This window comes from Catharus ustulatus, unplaced genomic scaffold (assembly GCF_009819885.2).
Source record: "Catharus ustulatus isolate bCatUst1 unplaced genomic scaffold, bCatUst1.pri.v2 scaffold_54_arrow_ctg1, whole genome shotgun sequence".
Taxonomy (NCBI): Eukaryota; Metazoa; Chordata; class Aves; order Passeriformes; family Turdidae; genus Catharus; species Catharus ustulatus.
The window spans coordinates 259,608-268,927 of NW_024879539.1; the positions used below are offsets into that span (position 1 = coordinate 259,608).

Sequence of the window (9,320 nt, forward strand, 5' to 3'; positions counted from 1 at the left end):
GCAGGAGCAGAAACAGGAAGCAGCACAAGGTTTCACCCCTGCCTGTAGCTGCAGCCTCCCCCCAGCCCCAGGAGTGTTACTCCCCGCCACATGTGGCAGGTGACTGTAGAGGGGGATCCACCATTTTCAGAGGGCTGAATCTTGGTGTTTCTGAGCTTTACAGGGATAAACGTTCTTGTGTTGGTGTTCTGCTGGGCCTGATTGTATTTTGGAGGGGGTTTTGGCTACGTCTTGCTGTTTGGGAGGTTTTTATCTGTGTCTTGATGGTTTGAGAATTTTTTGGCTCAATCTTAGTGTTTGGCGGTCCTTAGAGACACATGATGCCCAATAATGAACTGAGGGAAGGAGGAACCCCCAGCTGAAGGCCCTCTCCTCTTGTTTTTTCCCCAAATCAGGATTTTCATTCCCAGTCTGTGGGTGGATGGAGGAGGAAAAGCCCTGGAGATCCCTCACAAGGAAGGGCTGCAAACCCAGCCCAGGGAGCAGTGAGGAGGAAAGACCCTCCCTGAGCTGGGAAGGCAGCCGGAGATCCAGGCGGAGCTCAGAGCTGGTGGAGAAGCCTCCTGGAGGGGAGAAGCCCTACAAGTGCTTGGAATGTGGGAAGGGTTTCAGGTACAGGTCCAGGCTGATGGGGCACCAGAGGATCCGCACTGGGGAAAAGCCCTATGAGTGTGGGGAATGTGGGAAGAGCTTCAGAGACAGCTCTGGCCTGCTGCAACACCAGGTGATCCACACAGGAGAACGGCCCTACACCTGCTCAGAATGTGGGAAGAGCTTTGGGCAGAGCTCCAACCTGAGAAAACACCAGCGCATCCACACTGGGGAGAGGCCCTATGAGTATCCTGAGTGTGGGAAGAGGTTTCAGACCAGCTCCAATCTCCTCCTACATGAGCGGATTCACAGAGAGGAGAGGCCCTTCCGCTGCCCCGACTGCGGGAAGGCATTCAAGCACAGCTCCCATCTCATCAGGCACCGGCATATCCACACCAGGGAGAGGCCCTACGAGTGTCCTGAGTGTGGAAAGAGCTTCTCACAGAGCTGTGCCTTGACCCAACACCAGCGGAGGCTCCACTAAGGGAAGCCCTGTGAGTGCCCCGAGCGTGGGAAGAGCTTCGTGCTCTGCTCCAGCTCCATCCCCCATGGGAGGATCGGTGTTGGATGATCCCCAGTGACCCCCGTTGGGCAGAGCCCTGTTGACCCTTGGTCCTGATGATCCCTGTTGGTTGAGGGGAAGGGGTTGAAGGGATTTCTTTGCCTTCTCCTTGTCGTGCTGTGATTTGGTTGGTAATAAATTCCCTCCCCGTGCCCAGGCTGGGTCTGTTGTTCCCGTTCGGGGCTCGGGGCGGGATCTCTCCTGTTCCTGCTCTCAGCTCCCGGGCTCAGCTCCTCGGCCAATCAGACAATGCGATGAAGGAAGATTCAGCCAATCAGAGAGAGCAGCGCTGATGACTCACCGGTTGCCGGGCAGACCCGCAGCACCCAGTGTTCCCCACCTGGACCCTCCCGCCCAATCACGATATCCCCCGCGGGGTCCCCCCAAGTCCCTCCCCAGTCTCGTCCCACAATAAACGGGACCAGGGAGAACTGTGAAGCTTTATTTGGAACACTGGGAGCAGCCAGGCAGGGGCAGAGCTATAGCAGGGCTGGGGGGGATACACGAGCCCCCCAAGATTAGCGAGGGGAGGGAGTGGGGGGGCCCTGGCTGGGCCTGAGGCCATGGGGAGGGGCTGCGGCAGCTGCCGGCTCAGGAGGTCTCTGCGCAGAGAAAAGGAGGTGACACCAGGCTGGTGCTCCCAGGAGGAGCAAACACGCTCTGGGGGAGGGGGCACATGACCCCTCGGGCCCCCCACTCAGCTTCTTGCACAGGTAGAAGCTGAGCCCCACCGCCAGGAAGACGAAGCCCAACACAAAGTCCTTGATCCCCATCAGTGCCTTGCTGTGGGTGGTATCTGGCAGCACCTCTGGGGGTCTGCAGGGATCAAGACTCCCCAAAACCTCTCACCCCTAGCCCTCCGACCATCCTCCCATTCGCCTGCAGCCCACCCAGAATTCCCTGAGACCTCCTCCAATCTGTTCTGTGCCTCCCCAGGACCCACCAAAGCCCCTCCTGTCCCTCTCAGGATCCCACAGCCCATTTCCCCCCACCACCCCAGGAGCCCCAAATCCTCTCCCAGTCCCTTCCCAGCCCCACGAGGACTTACCAAGGCCCTTCCTGTCTTTTCCCAGCACAACCAACCTCATTCCAAACACTGATTTCCAATCCCTGACCTTTTTCCACCCTGCTCCAGGTTCACTCAAATCCCTCCCAGTTACACCCAGCATCCTCAACTCCCTCCCAGTGCTCACCAGGACTCCTGAACCCCATCCCACCTTCCCCAGCATCCTTCAAACCCCTTCTCAGCCATTCTAGAGCCAAGAGCCCTGCCTCCATTTAAAGCCACACTCTCTCAGACTCCTTTCCAGTTACTCCCAGCGCACCCCAATCCCCCTCTTAGCCCCCCCAGTGCCTCCCCACTCCCCCGCACTGTGGGGTCCGGGCCGTGCCCCAGTGCCGGCTCAGGGGGTGCTCCAGGCTGACGTGCTCCACCTGGCAGCTGGAGGTGACCCCGCTCCGGGGGGCGTTTCCAGCAGCACCAGGAGCTGGCGGGTCCAGTCCCCATTGGGAACCAGGTCGGTGGCCACCACCGTCCCCGAGAGCTCCTCCTGGCCCTGGAACCACCTCAGCTGGATCTTGGCAGGGTAGAAATCAATCATGGAGCAGAGCAGGCAGGCGGGGCTGGGCTGGGAGGTCTCGAGGGTGAGATGGACTCACTGGAGGACACTGGGAGAGAGCGGGGACACACTGGGATCAGCTGGGGGGAACTGGGAGAGATGGGAGAGGGCTGGTGTGGCATTGAGTGGGACTGGCAACGTAACTGGAGAGAGTGGGGAAACACTGGGAGAGAGTGGAGTGGACTGGGGCAATGGGAGAGAGGGTGGCAGTCTGGGATTGGACTGAAAAGGACTTGGAATGGACTGGGAGGGACTGGTGGGGCACTGGGAGAGAAGGCAGAGATTTGAAGGGGCACTGGGAGTGGACTGAGAGAGAGGGTGGAGGTCTAGGAGGAGTTAGAAGGACTGGGAGTGGACTGGGAATGGAATAGCTATGGACTGAGAGGAATTGGGAGGGACTCTGGTGACACTGGGAGGGACTGGGAGGACACTGGGAGAGACTGGGATGCACTGGGAGAACCTCCGGAGTCCCTTAGGGTGAAGGGGTGGGAGACTACAGGGATGGGTCTCTGAGAGACGATTTTAAAGAGGACACTCTGGAGTCAGTGTCGTCTCCTCTGCAGGGTTCCAATAATTCCTTTCCACCAACAGGTAATTAACATTAATAGATGAAAGTGAAAAAAAAAAATCCAACATTTTATTAATGAACAGTAAGCCCACAAGGCAAGAAAAAAAAATAGTAGGTATCTGCTAGATATTAAATTGTCAGACCTTATCCCACACACACACCTGGGACAAAAGACCCGAAGTGCCAGAGAAATCCCCGCTCACCACACGCGGTACAGGTGGCGCCGGCTTCTCCCGCAGGGGAAAATCCAACCGGGGCTATCCCGAAGGAGATGAAAGCCCGGAGCTCGCCCGGCCTTGAACTCCTCCCCAGCTGGGCTCCGCGGGCTCGGTCCCGGCAGGCGAAGCAGCGGGGCTGAAGCCTCGGGCTGTTTTCTCTCCCGGCTCGGCCCGGCTCGCAGCGGCTTTGGGCTGCAGCGGCGCCGCTCCGCTCCTGCCAGCGCGGAGCCCCCGGGCTCCGACACAGCAGCTGCTCAGTTCGCCTCCAGGCACGCCAGGGCTCGCCACTGCAGCCTCTCCGAGACAAAAAAACAGAAAAAAACCCTCTGTTTGCCTAGAACAAAACTGCTTTTCAGCTAATGTTGGGGCTGCCTCAGAAGCAGAAAAACCTCAGCCTAAGGCCGTGGGAAAACCCTTTGTAGTCATGGGGAGCAAAAGGCTCACTCCCAAGATCCCCCTGTTCAGTTATGTAGATTGTTTCTAGAAAATTCTCAGTTCTCTTTGTTACTATTGGTCACTTTTTGCTGCAGAAATTATAATATTGTTAATTGCTCTTTCCCCTTGGATCTCTCCCTCAGACCACTGCCTTAATCCCTCCCTGCACCCGAGTGTATAAATATCCTTGCCCTAGGTTGGACTCTGCTTTTTTTCTGGTTCGTTCCTAGTATAGTGCACGCCTTTCTGTTTGTTGTTTTCCTCTCCTTAAAGTTCTTTTTCCGAACAATCGAAACAAAGCGTTCTGTCTCCATAAAAGCTGCCAGAGCCGTTTCCCAGGGAAATCACTGCTCAGAATGTCCGGGCTTAGACCTGGGGGGGTTCGAGCCGAGCAAAAACCCGCGGTGCACAGAGAGAGCCGCGGAAAACCCGAGCAGCGAGGCCTCAAAACGCCCGCACAGCGAACAAGGAGCCTCTCCCCGCCCCGGCCCCACACACATCCCTGTCCCAGGCTCCCGGGGTTTAGACACAATAACCATTCTTTGGGCACAAAGCAGAGGATCACGGAATGTACCACCACAGTAACTCACTCCAAGAGAATTGTGTGTACAATAATCACACGCATCTATCCATCTGTAAAAGCAGGGACTGCACTCTGGATCCAGCAATGGGCAGGTAGGACAGGAGCGGAGAGGCTGAGCAGACACCAGGGGAGGTGTGGAATGGCTTTAACCTGATTCCCAGCTTTTCCGTGTTTCAAAGGCTTTGACTGCTGGATTTGAATGAACTGAGATCTCACAGTGAAAAGCAGAGCAGTCTGGAAGCAGACACTGCTGCTGGAGTCAAAGTCTGGACTTGTCGCATCTCAGATTTGAAAATATATTGAATAAAAACTCCCATTACCCACAACGTTTCCCAGCCCACCCCTCCTCACACATAAAAAAATACAACAGAACTCTTTCTAAACAGTAAAAAAATAAAGTAAAATTAATATTGAAAATGTTCCCTGATAAAAAGTCACGTTGAGAAAATAGAAAATAATGAAGTGTGTCTAGAAACCCGGGTGTAATTTCTCAGGTATTTGGCTCAGTGTCGGCTCAGAGCCGGGCTCTGTCTCCCAGGTGCCCCAGTCCCCGGGCCAGCTCTGAGCAGCCTCTCCCGGCTTTCCAGCCCGGCTTTCCCCGGCTCTGCCCCGGGCAGGCACTCGGTGTTTCCGTGGTGCCCCCGCCCCGCTCAGCTCCCCGTGCCCTGCAAAGGCGCCGGGGCTGCGCTCGGTGCCCCCGGTGTCACCGACCGAGGCAGGGACGAGCCCCGGTGCCCAGGCAGAGCCCCGAGGGACACCCCTCGTCCCCGGCCTCCCGCGGGACACGGAGCCACTGCCCACAAGGCCCTGGCACGTCCGGCCGGCCAATTCCTCCTGCCCCGGGCAGCCCGGGCTGCAGCCCCAGGGCTCTGCAGGGCGGGGCTGGGGCTGGCGGCTCGGACCGTGGCCAAAGCCTCCCAGGGCTCGGGGCACGCCAGGGGCTACAAGGCCACGAGCCCGGGGCTGCTCCGTGCCGGTTCCAGGCTGTCCCTCTGCTGCTGGGTGCCGGCTGTGGCCCTTTGTGACACGGGCGTGTGTCAGGGCCCTCGGTGATGCGGGACATTGTGGTGCTGTCATGAGTGAGAGTGTTTGAGATCGCTTAAAAATCAGTGCAAGGGCATGAGCAAAAGTCAGATTTAATATTAAGTGACAAAGCACAACAGGTTCGTTGGCAAGATTCACTCTGCTGCCTACAGGACAGCCAAGGCACAACAAGGGCAAACAAGCAACAACAAAACCGAACAAAATCCTGACAACCAGAACAGAAATGAACTGAGAACTCTCTAGGGGAGTGTGGCTGGGTGTGTGCTGTGTTCAGGTGCATGGGACAAAAGACAGAGCAGGCAAGGATTAAAAGGAAAATGGCCTCAAAACCTTAGCAACACTGAGCAGCACTTTAACTTCTACCTTAATTTCTAACTTAACTTATACCTTTAGACCTACCAATTCAACAGAGAAACAACACTGAACTTATACCTAACTTTACTTATAACTTAGCAATTCAACAGAGTGGTAACACTTAATAGCATTTAACCTAAATTATACCTATAACTTTCAAGTGGTATTTAGCAAGTTAATTGAAAAACAGCACTTAGCCTGTGACTTACATTTAAAAACTTAGCAAAGCAACAACACTTAGCAGCATTTAAGTAAATTCATAACTATAACTGAGCCTTGTTACAGGACTAACTTAGATATCCAAGGTACTTCCACATCTAGGAAAGCTGTATTTGCTATAGCACATGTGCAGGGGCTCGCACACAGACAGGAACAGTCAGTGCAAGTAAGGCACCTGTGAAAAATTCCCCTCAGAGCTCAGTGAAATCCTCACTTCAGATGTTTTTGCATCTCCTGCTGGGTGAAGGATCAGGCCTTGAGGAGTGAGGGTATCAGCCCAGGACACGTCGGGTTTCCTCCAGGCATAGCAAAGCCGAGGGTTTGCTGGCTCTGAGAGGCCCCCTCAGAGGGAGACTGCTGCTCACAGCCCACGGTGGCCCAGGAGAGCTCAAAGGTCTCCTTTTGGATTTCTGTTGATGGAGTCACAAGAGAGTGGGCTCCAGTCATAACCATGTTTCATCCCAGCCACAGTTTGGGTTGGCACTTTGTCTAAAAGTGATGGAATGCATCAGCACACTGGGATCTCAGGGGTGCCCATGGCCTGGGTGATGCTGGCCCAATGCCAGGCACCCACCAAAGCCACTCTGACCCTGCCCCTCCCACTGCACAGGGCAGAGAAAATTTAACCAAGAGTGCCTGGGTTGGGATAAGATGGGGAGAGATCCTCACCAAACAGCAAAAAGGGGAATCACAGACACAGCCTGGGCACAGGGAATTAATTTATTACCAAACAAATCACAGCAGGAAAAGGAGAAGGCAAAGAAATCTCTCCAACCCCTTCCCCAACCCAATGGGGATCACCAGGGCTCTGCCCAACGGGAGTCACTGGGGCTCATCCAACACCAATCCTCCCATGGGGATGGAGCTGGAGCAGAGCACGAAGCTCTTCCCACACTCGGGGCACTCACAGGGCTTCCCTTAGTGGAGCCTCCGCTGGTGTCGGGTCAAGGTTGAGCTCTGTGAGAAGCTCTTCCCACACTCAGGACACTCGTAGGGCCTCTCCCCAGTGTGGATGCGCCGGTGGACAGTGAGGTTGGAGTTGTGCTGAATCCCTTCCCACAGTCAGGGCAGCGGAAGGGCCTCTCCTCTCTGTGAATCCGCTCATATTTGAGGCAATCCGAGCTGGTCTGAAACCTCTTATCACATAGAGGGCACATATAGGGCCTCTCCCCAGTGTGGATGCGCTGGTGTTTTCTCAGGTCAGAGCTCCACCTAAAGCTCTTCCCACATTCTGAGCAGGTGTAGGGCCGTTCCCCAGTGTGGATCACCTGGTGCTGCAACAGCTTGGAGGTGTCACTGAAGTTCTTCCCACAATTTCCACATTTATAGGGCTTCTCCACAGTGTGAGTCATGTGGTGCCAGATCAGCCTGGACCTGTACCTGAAACCCTTCCCACATTCCAAGCACTTGTGGGGCTTCTCCCCTCCAGGAGGCTTCTCCACCAGCTCTGAGCTCTGCCTGGATCTCCGGCCGCCTTCCCGGCTCAGGGAGGGTCTTTCCTCCTCACTGCTCCCTGGGCTGGGTTTGCAGCCCTTCCTTGTGAGGGATCTCCAGGGCTTTTCCTCATCTTCCATCCCCCTAAGCCTTGGAAATGAAAGTCCTGAACTGGGGGAAAAAACAAGAGTAGACCACCTTGGGCTGGGGTTCCTCATTGCCCACGTTCATCTCAAGAAGTCACTGGGAATCTTGTGATTGTAAGAACCTCCAAACCACCAGGATTCAGCCGAAAAACTCTCCAAATATCAAGATAGAAACAAAAATACCTCCAAAATAGAACGGTTTAGCCAGAACCCTCTCAAAAACAAAGATTCAGCCCTCCTAAAAAATCCAAAGCCCCAACTTTTGGCCCAATAAAACTCACAAACACCAAGATCCACCCCTGTGAAAATCATAAATCCCTGTCCCCTGTTAGCGCTGTGTGATGGGGGAGCAACGCTCCTGGGGCTGGGGAAGAGGCTGCAGATACAGGGAGGGGTGGAACCTTGTGCAGCTTCCCATTTCTGCTCCTCCTCCTGTGTCCCTGCTTTTCGTCATACTCTTCTTCCTACTACTATTCCTCCTTCTCCTAAACAATCCCACCTTCTCCTCCCATGTGCATCGTTTCACCATTCTGTTCTTCAACCCTGTTTCTCCTTCCCTTCTCCTGCTGCCCCCAGGCCCAGCACCCAGTGCCGGCTCCCTCTTCCCCCCAAACCCCGCAGCATCCCAGCCGAGGGGCAGGGATGGAGCTGGGGCAGCTCGGCCTGGGGCAGCGCTGGGCTCTCGGCCGCTCCCGCCCGCACTCGGTCCCCACTGCAGCCGCTGCCGCCACCACAGCGCGGGGGGGCCCGGCCTTGGCGCTGCCCCCCTCCCACCTCCCCAAATTCCCCTGGCGGGGGGCGCTGGGGCCCGGGGGGCGCAGGTGGGGTCCAGGTGGGGAACGCTGGGAGCTGCGGGTCTGCCTGGACACTGCTGAGTCATCAGCGCCGCGCGCTCTCATTGGCTGAGCGCTGCCCCGGGGGCGGGGCTGCACCAAGGGGGGACACCCTGCTCCAGGGGGGATGGCCCCGAAACGGGGGACCCCCATGGGAGGGACAACAGCAAAGGGTCTGTACAAACAGATGCTGGAATCTGCTCCCACATAGGGCCAGGGACGGGTACATAAGGAAGTGACAGCAGAAGTGTTATAGATACTCGTGACAAATCGGAGGAGCCAGTTTGGATTAATCACAGAAAATTTATCAGTAAGCAAATTTAGCAAGCGATAACTGAGCAAAACAGCTCTGGGCGGCCAGGGAGTCATTGCTCCGCCAATGGCTCGCACCAAAAAGCAGTTTTAGTTCGTTTTTATACAGTCTATTTTACGGTTCTTGCGGTTGCTCGTTCTGATTTGCTGGTGTACTCTGCGATTTTAGCAAGCAGGGGCGAGGAGTTGCTCGGGGGTCGCTTCCACCTCCTGGTGGGAATTGATAAGGGTCTGGTGTGGTCTTTTCCAGCACGTCCTCTGGTATTGTTCTGTCTCTGTAGCCTTGTGGGGGCTCCTCTTTGTTTACTCAACAGGAAGAGGTGCTAACGAGTAACCTTTGCACTCAGGGTCTGTAAGCGCTTACTGAGCAGGATTTCACAACAAAGCACATTCCATTACAAT

At 55.7% G+C, this 9,320-nt stretch overlaps 3 pseudogenes; 1 reads left to right on the plus strand and 2 right to left on the minus strand.

Moving 5' to 3' along the window:
* Positions 1 to 346: 346 nt before the first annotated feature.
* Positions 347 to 1,199, plus strand: LOC117011461 (annotated as a pseudogene).
* A 431-nt stretch (positions 1,200 to 1,630) lies between these two features.
* Positions 1,631 to 3,239, minus strand: LOC117011459 (annotated as a pseudogene).
* A 3,754-nt stretch (positions 3,240 to 6,993) lies between these two features.
* Positions 6,994 to 7,767, minus strand: LOC117011460 (annotated as a pseudogene).
* Positions 7,768 to 9,320: the final 1,553 nt, after the last annotated feature.